Below are 332 nucleotides of genomic sequence, written 5' to 3'. Positions count from 1 at the left end.
TTTTGCTGCAGGACAGAAACGTAAAAGAGTTGGGGTCCCCCCCCCCTTCCTGCAAAGACGGTGCATCTCCCTCCCTTCCTTCCTTCACGCCTCCCCTTTCACTTTCAAGGCTTTACCCTCCCGAAGGGGCACTGGGGTGGTGGGGGACACGACGGCGAGTGGCAGCGCAGGCCGGGCAGGCCGCCCTCAGCACCCCGCCCCCACCGCACAGCCACCCAGCGGAAAATCTCCCCGCAGAGCAGCAAAATGGTGGCCAGGGCTTCCTCCCGCACCTACGGGGAGATGAGCCGGGGGAGGTGCCAGCATCCACCCGTGCTGCACGGTGCCATGCG

The sequence above is a fragment of the Anas platyrhynchos genome, chromosome 5 (assembly GCF_047663525.1).
Source record: "Anas platyrhynchos isolate ZD024472 breed Pekin duck chromosome 5, IASCAAS_PekinDuck_T2T, whole genome shotgun sequence".
Taxonomy (NCBI): Eukaryota; Metazoa; Chordata; class Aves; order Anseriformes; family Anatidae; genus Anas; species Anas platyrhynchos.
This window is presented reverse-complemented; position numbering follows the sequence as displayed.